The following is a 12671-nucleotide window of genomic DNA, read 5'->3' as shown; positions in this document are numbered from 1 at the left end:
CTGCTACTCTCATGTTAAATATTTACATGTTTTGAAGATCATTTTGCAAGCCTGAGAATTCTTCAGGAACTTCTAACAGACACATCCCTGGAAGCACTGCCTACTGCTGGACTAAGCACTGGGTTGTGTGTGGAAGAAAGTAAGAGAAAAGTCTCTAGGGTGGGAGTCATGGCAGGACAAGCATTTAGAAAGTTTCTTCCACTCTTTGATTGAGTATTGGTTGAAAGATGTGCAGCCGAAACTACATCCAAAGGAGGCATTATGCTTCCAGAAAAATCTCCAGGAAAAGTATTGCAAGCGACAATAGTGGCTGGTGGATCAGGCTCTAAAGGAAAGGGTGGAGAGATTCAACTAGTTAATGGTGGAAATAAAGTTCTTCTCCCAGATTATGGAGGCACCAAAGTAGTTCTAGATGACAAGGATTATTTCTTATTTACAGATGGTGACATTCTTGGAAAATATGTAGAATGAAATAAATCACTACTGAAATGGCATTGACATGAAACTGCCCATTCCACTGAAGTTCTGAAATCTTTCATAATATAAATAATTTCCATGTCTCTCTTTTATAATAAACTGATGATCTCTAAAAAAAAAAAAAAAAAAAGTCTTTGCACTCAGAAAACATACCATTGGCTCAGCTCCCGTAGCATAGTGGTTATGAAGCTGGCCACATACACTGAGGCTGGCAGGTTCGAAACTGGCCCGGGTCAGCTAAACAACAATGACAATTGCAACAAAAAATAGCCAGGTGTTGTGGTGGGTACTTCTGGTCCCAGCTGCTTGGGAAGCTAAGGCAGGAGAATCACTTAAGCCCAAGAGTTTGAGGTTGCTGTGACCTGTGACACCAGGGCTCTCTACCGAGGGTGACATAGTGAGACTCTGTCTCAAAAAAAAAAAAAAAAGAAAATGTACCATCATTTCATGCTGGAAAGACCTTTCCTAGAAAACAATAGAAAGCAGGACTGTACATGGTTCAATGCCAAATAACTGCTAGGAATTGTTTTATTAATCCATTAAGCAAATATTTATTGCCTACCCACTATTATCCAGGCACTGTTTTGGGTGCTGAGGAACAAGATGTATGAGGCAATATCTCTACCATCAAGGAACCTACAAATCACTAAAGAGACATGTCAAGAAAGCCTTCACACCAGGAATGGATTAATAAGCTGTGATATATGTATACCATGGAATACTATTCAGCCATTTAAAAAGATGGAGACTTTACATCTTTTGTATTAACCTGGATGGAAGTGGAACACATTATTCTTAATAAAGCATCACAAGAATGGAGAATCAGGGCTTTGCGCCCGTGGCACAGTGGTTACGGTGCCGGGCACATACCCCAAGGCTGGCAGGTTCAAACCCAGCCTGGGCCAGGTAAACAACACTGACAACTGCAATAAAAAATAGCTGGGCATTGTGGCAGGTACCTGTAGTCCCAGCTACTTGGGAGGCTGAGGCAAGAGAATCACTTAAGCCCAAGAGTTGGAGGTTGATGTTAGCTGTGATGCCACAGCACTCTACCCAGGGTGACAGCTTGAGACTCTGTCTCTAAGTAAATAAATAAATAATTTAAAAAGAAAAAAGAAAGGAATGGAGAAGCAAGAATCCCATGTACTCAATTCTGATATGAGGACAATTAATGACCTAGTATGCGATGGGGGAAGGGGAGAGCAGAGAGAAGGAAGGAGGGAGGAAGGTGGGGGAAAGGGAGAGCAAAGAGACGGTAGGAGGGGGGTGGGGAAGGGAAGAGCAGAGAGAGGGAAGAAGGGAGGGGTTGGGGGGGTCATGGTGTGGGACACACCTTTACCTAACAAATGCAATCATTGTAACCTGGTTCTTTGTACCCTCAATGAATCCCCAACAATAAAAAAAAGAAAAAGATGGGGTGGCGCCTGTGGCTCAGTCGGTAAGGCGCCAGCCCCATATACCAAGGGTGGCGGGTTCAAACCCGGCCCTGGCCAAACTGCAACCAAAAAAAATAGCCGGGCATTGTGGCAGGCGCCTGTAGTACCAGCTACTCGGGAGGCTGAGGCAAGAGAATCACTTAAGCCCAGGAGTTGGAGGTTGCTGTGAGCTGTGTGAGGCCACGGCACTCTACCGAGGGCCATAAAGTGAAGACTCTGTCTCTACAAAAAAAAAAAGAAAAGAAAAAGAAAGCCTTTGCAGAGCTGGTAACACTTGCCCTGAGTCTAGAGTCTTGACAAGTAATAGGAAGGTCACTGTTGGAGAAGGGGAAATACTGTATAGTCCCACAGAGGAATAAGCTCCAACAAAGGCACAGAGGTGTGACCTTCCCTGACAGGAAAAGGAGGCTGCAAAAATTATTAATAGTTGGCGGTGCCTGTGGCTCAAAGGAGTAGGGCGCCGGCCCAAAAATTGCAAACAAACAAACAAAATTATTAATAGTTAAAGAATGGAGGAAGATTGTTGAGAAATTAATTTAAAAAGGACAAAATAAAGTAAGACATTAGTTAAGTAATGGAATGGTGGATGGGGGTGGTCTACAAGAAATAAATCTGGGGATTTATTTATTTCAAGTACCAGATAGAGGTAGGTGCTTGTAAACTGGGCTAAAAAGTTTGCACCTGTTCTAACAAAATGGGAAGGCAAGAAGACGATGATTTGCAAAGGTGCCCACTGTGGACAGGGAGTCTAGTCAGATGACAAAAGCAATGGTCCAGGCTGGACATAGCAGCAGAGCCTAATCAGTAGACGAGAATGGACAGAAGGAAACAAATCTACAGGACTTGGGGACTGTGCAGGCATGAAGGCTATGAGTGAAAGGAGGAGAGATAATTTTTCAAAATTGTTGAAGATGATCTTGTTTCTGCCTACTTGTACCCTCTAATAGTACTTAGCTGCACGTTGTTCCCTGAACACCCAATGTTTCCTTGTGCCTGTGTGACTTGTGGATGCTATTCCTTCTGCCTCTATACCCTGCCCCTATTTATCTACCTAGAAGACTCCTATATCTCCTTCAAGTCTCTGTTGTGAGGCTACCCCTTCAATGAAGCTGTGCGTGACTCCCTCCAAACAAAACTCAGGACCCTTCCTCTGGACTGCTGCTGCCGCACCATGTTGCTGTAGACGTCTACTCTGAAAGCTTACAGTCTCCCTCTCACCGTGATCTCCTCGAGTATAGGTTCACTGTCTTCTTTGGTACCATATCCCCAGGCTCAAGGTCAGTTATGATATTAGGCAAGGCAATCAATGACTTTTTGTGAAATAAGTAAAAATTGTTGTTCTTACTTATTTTACAAATACTCATTGTTGTATTCTGATCACAAAAATAAACACATATTTCTTTTTCTTTTCTGTTCTTCAAAAGTGCTGGCTTTTCTATAAATAAAAATACAATTGTTAATCTCTCATTCACTTCTCTGTTAATTGGCTTAAATAACAGACAGACTCCTTGGTCTGGCAATACCCTTCTCTCTTTCCTGTGCTATCTCACAAGATACTATGAAAATTAAGGAATTTAATAGAGATGAAAGAACTTGGAAAATAGCAGATGACTTTTCAATGACAGGGCACTAATGTTAAGACCTTATAGTAATTCAGGAAAATAAGACATCAGTGTTGAAAGTAGACTTGCTTACAGATATTTTTGAGCTAATGTCCTACTGTCATCTCAATATCATCTCAAAAGATGAAGCGTCTTTTACGCAACCTATCTCACACTTTATCTTTTTATTTTTTCATTTTTACCTTAAATAATTTCCAGTTCTGGTGCTAGATCCAGGCATAAGGATAGGCACAGAGCCTGGTGTTCTGTTCAGGTGAAATGATGCCAGCAATCACATCTCTCTGTCTTCTCTCAGCCTCTCTCTTCTCTCTTTCTTTTCCTATATAAAGTGTAAAAACCATGTCTTCCTCTTCTCAATGAAGGCCCCTGGACGCTTTTGTCTTACTTTCTCAAGGGATCCAGATCAGCTTTAAACACAAATATTGACATAACCCAAACTGCCAAAAGGAATAGAATTAACCTAGCAGGTACTTACCCCCAATTAACTGACTTGGACTTGGGCTCCATGGTTTGTTTTTTGCCTTATCACTTATTATAATTTGACTGATAAACTCTCTCACATTACAGACCCAAGAAAAATGGAGTGATTTACCCAGAGTCAACACTAGTTAGTGGCTCAGTCAATTCTGTATTCTGAGACCTTCACTCCCAATTCTAAGCTCTTTCTGGGCTGAGAGTTTAAAGGTAAATAAGAGATGCTTTTGTTTCTTTAGCATTCTATAGTCTTTCAAATGATTTTCCTATACTTCCACTATCTTTACAACATTTCTGTAAGGCAAGCAAGTGAGTTACTAATTCTGTTTTAGGTAAAAAGAAAAACAGACTCAGGGCGGTGCCTGTGGCTCAAAGGGGTAGGGCGCTGGCCCCATGTGCCGGAGGTGGCAGGTTCAAACCCAGCCCCAGCCAGAAACTGCAAAAAAAAAAGAAAGAAAGACAGACTCGAAGAAGATGAACAGTTTGTTTAAAGTCATACAGTTAATTAGGGCAGAGCCAGGATGAGACTTTATTTCCATGGAAATGGGGCCTATGACTATCCTAAAGCCTAGAACAGTATTTTTCAACCTTTCTTATCTCAGGGCACACTTGAACCTATAGTTAAACTTCTGCTAACTAGCTGTTGACTCTGAGTAAATCACTCCATTCTTCCTGGTCTGTAACATGAGAGTAAAAGAAAGAATATACTTATTGTGTGCCTTGAACTTCTTTCAAAAATAATGTAATTAATTATCTGTAGTAATCTTCACAGCACACTGGTTGAAAATCACTGGCTTGGAGGTTACTCCCAGAAAACTAGTTAGCCTGCCAAAGTCCGTTTGGGAAATAGCCAGAGTATAAGTAATAGATGATTTTATCTTTCCTGCTTTTACCTCTCCTTTGATTCCTGGTAGAAGCAGGCAGAACTAGAAAGAATAGAAGGACTTCCTATTTTAATCTTAATAGAACAGCTGGTATTTAACCCTCCTGCTGAAAACAACTAAAAATCCAGTTTGAAGGTGTGAGGAAGAAAACCTCAGGACTCTGACAAAAGTACAGTTATTTGGGAGGCAGGTAGGGAAAGAAAGCAGGCCAGAAACCAAGTTGCATGATTACAGCAAATTCCTTCCCATACTGTAAATCCTCATGACCCTGATAAGACTATACTCACCCTGGGAGGACAGCTAGTGATAGAAAGCAAGTTAGAGACCAAATGGCATGGTCACAGCAACCCCTTCCCCACCCTCCTGAAATGCTTTAGGGTGTTCCTGGGAAACATCATGATCTCCTACCCTGATCCTGGCTGGCACTAGAGATAAGGCCTTCATGTAAGATTAACACCTTTTGTGGAAGGCAGTAACTCTAAAATCAGTCTTGGACACAGAATCTTTTTTTTTGAGACAGAGTCTCACTTAGTCACCCTCCATAGAGTACTGTGGCATCAAAGCTCATAGCAATCTCAAACTCTTGGGCTTAAGCGATTCTCTTTGCCTCAGCCTCCCAAGTAGCTGGGACCACAGGCGCCTGCCACAATGCCTGGGTATTTTCTTTCTTTCTTTTTTTTTTTTTCTGTTCTTCTTTTTTGCAGTTTTTGGCCGGGGATGGGTTTGAATCCGCCACCTCTGGCATATGGGGCCAGTGCTCTACTCCTTTGAGCCACAGGCACCACCCTGGACACAGAATCTTTCATTCTGTAGTAAAGATGACTTCCCTCACCTCTCATAACCCCCTCCCACATTCAAACTATAGTAATAACAGTCCTTTGAAGCTGTGTGAGCTGAGCTGACTTCTGGTCAGACTCCATTCTGCTACTTTAAAATAAAGGCTATCCTTAATCCCTGGACTGGCCTCCTCTCCTTCTTATGGACTCTGGCAGGACTCTATCCCTAGACCTCTCAGAAGGCATTACAGATGAACCATTGAGGAAGGACTTGAGTGTCTATGCTTCTTGAGAGATGGGAAGCACAAGTGTTGAGGTCCACATGAATGAGTTGTGCTCTTCTTGTTTTAAGGGCATTTTATCTTTTAAATCAGAACGCAGAGAATTATACTTAAACAATCTTATGAGGTTAAAGAGACAGAAGGTGGAGTTTGGGGAAAATAATAAAAAGAAAAGAACTATGAAGAAAGAGCCCACAAAGGCCAGGGGTGGTGTCTCACGCCTCTAATCCTAGTACCCTGGGAGACTGAGGTGGATGGACTGCCTGACCTCACGGGTTCGAGACCAGCCTGAGCAAGAGCAAGACCCCGTCTCTAAAAAAATAGCCAGGTGTTGTAGAGGACAGCTTTGGTCCCAGCTACTTGGGAGGCTGAGGCAAGAGAATCACTTAAGCCAAGGAGTTTGAAGTTGCTATGAGCTGTGACACCACGTCACTCTACCAGGGGCAATAAAGTGAGTCTGTGCCTCAAAAAAAAAAAAAGAAAGAAAGAAAGAAAGAAAAGAAAAGAAAGAGCCAACAAACGTGCAACCAAATTTCCAAGTAATTGGCTGACTCATAAGTTGTATATGTTCAAGATAAGACACCAAGAAACCAAGCAAAAACAAAACAAAACCTAGTACACAGTAACAGTTGTAGAGATTTCAGTACCTGTGTGGTGCTGGAGAGAGAAACTAATTTCAAGCCCTCCTGAGGTATGTGAATTTGATAAACACCTCAGGTTTCTATTAAGACTCTTAAAGAGTCATGATCTAGTAATAAGAAACATACCCTGGGAATTAAAGCTGTGCTGCAGGGAGAAGCACAGCTGAAATGACCAACACAGTCAAGCCTAAAACTAAGGCTCAACCAGTTCAAATTAATCCATTTTCTTCTACTCTATCCACATGATAAAAGAAATACTATCTCTCTTCAAATCTAAATAACATCATTAAATCATCTACAGATTTTCAACTACACTATTCAGCATCTAATATAAAAATACAAAGCATCCTGAAAAAAAGAGGAGTAAAAGACCTAAAACTAAGACGAAAACAAATGATAGAAACAAACTCATGAGTAACTCAGATATGGGAGATGTCATACAAAGATTTTAAAATAACTATGGTTAATCCTTTTAAGAAAATAGGAGAGTAGATAGACAAAATTGATGCGAAGATATAAATTTTTTTTTTTTGACAGTCTCACTATGTTGCCCTGGGTAGAGTGCTGTGGTGTCACAGCTCACAGCAACCTCCAACTCTTGGGCTTAAGCAATTCTCTTGCCTCAGCCTCCCAAGTAGCTGGGACTACAGGAGCCTGCTATTTTTTGTTGCAGCTGTCGTTGTTTAGCTTGCCCGGGCTGGGTTCAAACCCACTAGCCTTGGTGTATGTGGCTGGCGCCGTAAACACTGTGCTACGGGCGCTGAGCCCAGACAATCCTATGCTGAGAAGTTTACTCAGTGCCCCGAGAGGTCCCTAGCCCTTTGTGAGCACTGAGGATTTTTCTGCAGCTCCAGTAGTTCTTTCCCAGAACTCAATAGTATCCTCACATGCATGTACTGATCAGCTCCCCCTCTGTGCAGCTTCTCCTTGATGCTCTGCCCAGTGAATTCTAGCCACTTTGGCCTCCCTGAATTCTGAACTCTATGTGACTACTGTCCTTTATCCCTCTTCTCTAAGCTATGAACTAGAAACTATGCAGGCAATAAGCTGAGACAGCATAGGACTAATTTTGTTTGTCTTCTTTCAGGAAGAACCACCCCACACTGTCTGTTGTCCAATACTTGAAAAACATTGTTACCTATATTTCATCAGAATATGTTAGTTGCTTAAGGTATAAGGGTAAGTCTGGTCCCTATTACTCTATCCTGTCAGAAGTGGAAGTCTCTAAATAATTATTGAGTGAGTACTATTATACTGGATGTAGTATTTATTTTATTTGTTTATTTATTTTTGAGACAGAGTCTCACTCTGTTGCCCAGGCTAGAGTGCCACAGTGCCATTATCTCACAGCAATCTCAAACTCCTAAGTTCAGCTGATTTTTCTGCCTCAGCCTCCCAAGTAGCTGGGACTACAGGCACCTGCCATGATTCCCAGCAATTTTTTTTTTTTCTTGTAGAGACAGAGTCTCACTTTACTGCCTTCGGTAGAGTGCCATGATGTCACAGGACTCACAGCAACCTCCAGCTCTTGGGCTTCTGCGATTCTCCTACCTCAGCCTCCCGAGCAGCTGGGACTACAGGCGCCTGCCACAATGCCTGGCTATTTTTTTGTTGCAGTTCAGCCGGGGCTGGGTTTGAACCCGCCACCCTCAGTATATGGGGCCGACGCCCTACTCACTGAGCCACAGGTGTCTCACTCTTGCTCAGTGTGGGGATGCAGCCTTTAATGTTGAAGATAGGCCCAGACAGACAAGGGTCGTGAGTGTCAGTCCTATAGTGGGAATAGATACAATTACAATGTTTTCAGTTCTGCCTTGAAAGAGGATCTCTAGCTCTAAAGCTGTAGCTTTAAACAGTAGCAGATTGCACAGAAGGCCTGGGTGTGTGGTGAGTAGGGAGACCCATATAAAGAATATTACCTACCGTTTTGTAACCAGAAATGGTTATTTGCCCAAAATAAAACTGCACTAGTTTTAAGAACTAACCTGGGTAACTATTGTGCCTATTTCATAGAATCCTTATGAGGCTACGTTAATTCATGTGACGTGCTAGTTCAATGTTGAATGTGGATTGCTTTTCACCTCATTTCAGTTCAATTCAACAAGTACTTATAGGGCTCAAACCTACATTTCAGTGTAGTTTTTGGTTCCTTTCTATCTACTACTGTTTAACTTCCATTATTATTCCTATGGTCTTTGATTCTCAGATTCAGATTCTTTCTGAAATAATCTCTCCTGTCCAGGAACAGCTAAATAATTTGCAGGGGCCAGTACATACCTATAAAATGAAAATGTCAGTCTCCTGTCCAAAAATTATTAAGAATTTCAAAATAATGGCCGGGTGCTGTGGCTCACGCCTGTAATCCTAGCACTCTGGGAGCCTAAGACAGGTGGATTGCCTGAGCTCACAGGTGCCTGAGCAGGTGGATTGCCTGAGCTCAGGAGAGACCAGCCTGAACCAGAGAGAGACCCCATCTCCAAAACTAGCAGGATGTTGTAGTGGGCACCTATAGTCCCAGCTACACAGGAGGCTGAGGCAAGAGAATTGCTTGAGCCCAAGAGTTTGAGGTTTCTGTGAGCTATGATGCCACGTCACTCTACTGAGGGCAACGAAGTCAAACTCTGTCTCCAAAAAAAGAAAAATCTCAAAATAGTGACAACAGAAGCACAGGACCCTTCTGAGAATGGGGCCTGTGTGGTTGCCCAAGTCACACAGCCACTAAGCTCACATACCCCTCAGTAAAGTGCTGTGGCATCACAGCCCAAAGCAACCTCCAGCTCTTGAGCTTAGGCAATTCTCTTGCCTCAACCTTCCGAGTAGCTGGGACTACAGGACTACAGGCACCCATCACAACGCATGGCTATTTTTTTGTTGCAGGTTGGCTGGGGCTGGGTTCGAACCTGCCACCCTCGGTATATGGGGCTGAAGCCCCACTCACTGAGCCATAGGCACCGCCCCTGGCAAAGCAAGTATTAGTAAGCACTTGTTGGGTAATTAATAATAGAAAAGGCAGAAAAACATCATGCTTTAACCTAAAGGAGAGGAGCTAGATAGCTCAGGACCTTCCTGGCACTCCTGAAATTGGCCCACATGGGCACACATAGGTGGTCACTTCTTGAGCTCTAAATTTGGGTCTGCTAGTATTAATGCAGTACTAATAGTCATTGAGCAACCTTTGCAGAAAATCCAGGCCATTTGTTTAAAATGGAGGAATTATACAGGGTGCCCATAAAGTCTGTGTGCAATTTTTTTTTTCTTTTTTGAGACAGAATCTCACCATGTCACCCTCAGTAGAGTACTGTGGCATCACAGCTCACAGCAACCTCAAACTCTTGGGCTCAAGCAACTCTCTTGCCTCAGCCTCCCAAGTAGCTGGGACTACAGGTGCCCACCACAGTGCCTGGCCATTTCTTTGTTGTAGTTGTCATTGTTGTTTAGCAGGCCCAGGCTGAGATCAAGTCTGCCAACCCTGGTGTATGTGGCCGGCGCCCTAACCACTGAACTACAGGCGCCGAGGCAGTGCAATTTAAAATAAACAACTATTTTAAATTGCATATGAATTTCATGGCCACTCTGTATTTAGAGGAAAGGGAGAAAACCAATAAGCTAAAAGTTCCAACGTCTTATGACTGGCTGAACAAATGTTAAGTGAATATGTTATATTATCCTGTTATCAACTAAGAAAGATAACAGGAATTATTCTTCTAGGAGGATGACTGAAGAAATCAAAGAACCAAGGAGTACTTGGAGGTCCATCTCTCACTTCTTTGCTCAATTCCATCTGGCCTTGAGGCTGGCCAGAGTCATAAAATAGCTGTTATCTGGGGGCGTGAAGCAGATTACTTTGTAGAATCACTTAGGTTCTTAAAGCAAAGTGGACCTTAAGTTCTTCCCGTTAACCCCAGCTGCATTGGCTGTGAGTAGCACAGGTCATCCATTTGCAGGAGGTGCCTTGTGGGCATGCAAAGGGACCTCTGCTCTGCTGGTTGTCTACCCCAGACTCAGTGGGCCCATCAGCCTACCACACACCTCCCACCTCATGGAGATGTTATCCAGTCCCTCTCTCTAACCCTGACCTCTCACATATACTCCTGTCTTTGCAAAAGCCTGAAGATTATTTTCACTTAGGTAATCCACTGATATCTCTGAATCAATATGTCTAAACTCAAACTTACTGTTATCTTCACAGAGGTCATCTCAGAGTTCACTTCCTCCCAAATCCCTGCCTTCTTGTCTGGAAAGAGTAAAGCATTCCTTATGCTCGCTTGCTGGTTCTGTCGGGCGTTAGTTCTTTCTTTATCTGGCCTTAGAGGTAGGTATTGGACCTTGTGCCCTTTCACCAGAAGGGAAGTTCTCTGAGGGAGGAGCTTATTAAGGAGAGAGAAAGACATGGAGTAGAGCACAAAGGAAGTATTTTAAGACACATTTCTTCAATTTCACAATTTTGGATGGTAGTGGCCCTCAAAACCAGGCCATTTGAATTCCTGAGAGGTGCTGCACCCAGTGGCTCATGCTTGTAATCCCACCACTATGGGAGGCCAAGGTGGGAGGATCCCTTGGGGCTGGGAGTTCAAGACCAGCAGATCAGTTGGAGCAATGTAGTGAGAACTCATCTCAAGGAAGGAAGGAAGGAAGGAGAGAAAGAGAGAAAAAAGGGAAAGGGAGAGAGCAAAAGAGAAAGGAAGGAAGGGAGGGAAAGAAAAAGAACAGCAGAGAGGGGCATCCTGGCTCACGCCTATAATCCCAGCACTTGAGAGGCTGAGGTGGGTGGATTGCCTGAGCTCACAGGTTTGAGACCAGCTAGGGCCAGAGTGAGACCTCATCTCTAAAAATAGCCAGGTGTTGTGGTGGGCACCTATAGTCCCCGCTACTTGGGAGGCTGAGGCAAGAGAATTGCCTGAGCCCAAGAATTTGAGTTTGCTATGAGCTATGACACCACAGCACTCTACTGAGAGTGAAAAAATAAGACTCTGTCTCCAAAAAAAAACCAACAGATTTAAAGAGGTGGTGACAACAGGATCCTTTTCTAAGGATCCTGTTATTTTTATAATGGCTTACATATCCACTTACAGATTGTTCTTGAAATGTTTTCCATTTCTCATGGTTATGCCTTTTTTTTTTTTTTTTTTTTTGAGACAGAGTCGGGCAGCGCCTGTGGCTCAGTTAGTAGGGTGCCGGCCCCATATACCAAGGGTGGCGGGTTCAAACCCAGCCCCTGCCAAACCGCAACAAAAAAATCACAACAAAAAAATAGCCGGGCGTGTGGCGAGCGCCTGTAGTCCCAGCTGCTCGGGAGGCTGAAGCAAGATAATCACATAAGCCCAAGAGCTGGAGGTTGCTGTGAGCCGTGTGATGCCACGGCACTCTACCGAGGGCAGTAAAGTGAGACTCTGTCTCTACAAAAAAAAAAAAAGAGAGAGAGACAGAGTCTAACTCTGTTGCCCAGGCTAGAGTGCTCCATTGTCACTGTACCTCACAACAACCTAAAACCTCTGGGCTCAAGGGATCCACTTGCCTTACCCTCCCAAGTAGCTGAGACTACACGAACCTGCCACAACGCCCAGCTATTTTTGTATTTTTAGTAGATATGTCCACTCTTACTCAGGATGGTCTCAAACACTTGAGCTCAAGGAATCCTCCCACCTCAGCCTCCAAGAGTGCTAGGATTATAGGCATGAGCCACTGTGCCTGGCCATGGCTATGCTTTTTCAAACTTGTCTTGCAAGAAGTTTATGGTCTTTTCTTCTCTGGCTTTGTCCCACATAGCAGGTTACCTTACAAGTGACAAGACACTGAATGTGTGAAGGGTCTAGAAATAGAGGAGGAAAATGATAAAATGCCCCTCCACACTGCAGCACTGGTCTTAATTCCACCACCAGGTACTGGATAGTATTTTTTTTTTTTTTTTTTGAGACAGAGTCTCATTTTGTTGCCCTCTATAGAGTGCTTTGGCATCTTAACTCACAGCAACCCCAAACTCTTGGGCTTAAACTATTCTCTTGCCTCAGCCTCCCAAGTAGCTGGGACTACAGGCGCCCACCACAATGCCCGGCTATTTTTAGAGACAGGGTCTTGGTCTA

At 43.5% G+C, this 12671-nt stretch overlaps 1 protein-coding gene and 1 pseudogene across 4 annotated transcripts in view; one reads left to right on the top strand and one right to left on the bottom strand.

The window, feature by feature from the left end:
- The window catches only part of SLC28A2 (solute carrier family 28 member 2), a 44608-nt gene extending 33723 nt beyond the window's left edge, over window positions 1–10885 (bottom strand). Inside the window, exons 1-3 of one of the 4 annotated variants that reach the window (XM_053594974.1) lie at window positions 10767–10885; window positions 8270–8362; window positions 3718–3854 (exon numbers count right to left, since the gene is read on the bottom strand). The gene's annotated coding sequence lies outside the window, so the exon portion shown is untranslated. The remainder of the gene's footprint in view (window positions 1–3717; window positions 3855–8269; window positions 8363–10766) is intronic. The other 3 variants (XM_053594975.1, XM_053594976.1, XM_053594972.1) reach the window with 3 other exon arrangements.
- On the top strand, window positions 88–471 carry LOC128588264 (10 kDa heat shock protein, mitochondrial-like; annotated as a pseudogene).
- Window positions 10886–12671: the final 1786 nt, after the last annotated feature.

Source organism: Nycticebus coucang, chromosome 6, assembly GCF_027406575.1.
Source record: "Nycticebus coucang isolate mNycCou1 chromosome 6, mNycCou1.pri, whole genome shotgun sequence".
Lineage (NCBI taxonomy): Eukaryota > Metazoa > Chordata > Mammalia > Primates > Lorisidae > Nycticebus > Nycticebus coucang.
This window is presented reverse-complemented; position numbering and strand designations above follow the sequence as displayed.